The following is a 1,004-nucleotide window of genomic DNA, read 5'->3' as shown; positions in this document are numbered from 1 at the left end:
GGTGTGGGCTGCAGCATGGGGGTGCAGCTGATGGGCAGGGTGCGGTGGTGAGGAAGGGAGGGGCCCAGTGTGATGCCCAGCTCAGTAGTTGCCACGGTGAGAGTGACGTACTAGTTATGCACCCGGAAGACTGGGGTAGGAGCAGTTTGCTGGTGGGGAGGAGGACTGAGTGTTCTTTTTAAGCTATGTCATCATGGTTTACCATGAGGCCGAGAAGTCTCAGTGGGGATGTCAACTTGGCAGTGGGTATGTGAGTCTGAAACTCAGGGAAGTAGTCAGGGTGGAGGACAGAATTTTGGGGAGCCATTGATGGAAAGGTGCTATTTGACTAAAATCACCAAACTGGCTTGGGTATCTGAGGGATTAGTACTCCTGGCGGGGGTGTGTGTCTCAATTCCCCAATTCCTAGTCTCCTCCCAATACTCTCCTGAGCTCTGTCTGGCTCTGGCTGCTTCCTCCAGAGGGTGGAACTGGCCTGCCCCCTTCCCCTTAGCATTGCTGGCACCCTGCTAGGAAAAAAGAAATCCCCAAAACCAGCTCCCTTCTCTATCTGCCACCGTGCTGGCCTCCAACACCAGGAATCTCTCCCTGCATCCCCATCTTTGCTTAACCCCCTATACCTGCCTAAACATGGTTTTGGCTTTGTGAGTCTGAACGCTTGGCTCTTTGGCCTCTGAGCCCTTGCCTAGTCTTGTCTGGGAGCTCCACTGAGCTTTGGGCCCCACGCAGCCCTTCGTCTTAGCACCACTGTGGCAACTCCGTGTCCTCCCTATTCCCAGCACGTGGAGCTGTCTTATCACCCAGTTACTGCTTTCACCCTTTTCTAAAGTAGTTCAAATCATCAAGATTTGAAAGAGAATGAGTCCTTTTCATTTAAAAAACACACTCTCCAAACCTCAGTTTTAGATCAGTTCTTCCAACTTGGTTTTCTTTTTCCTTTTCCTTTTCTCCAATGGAGGTGTTGGCAGGTCTTTTGAGAACTGTTCTGTGATTGTGCTCATTTC

This window comes from Zalophus californianus, chromosome 4, assembly GCF_009762305.2.
Source record: "Zalophus californianus isolate mZalCal1 chromosome 4, mZalCal1.pri.v2, whole genome shotgun sequence".
In the NCBI taxonomy this organism is placed as follows: domain Eukaryota; kingdom Metazoa; phylum Chordata; class Mammalia; order Carnivora; family Otariidae; genus Zalophus; species Zalophus californianus.
This window is presented reverse-complemented; position numbering follows the sequence as displayed.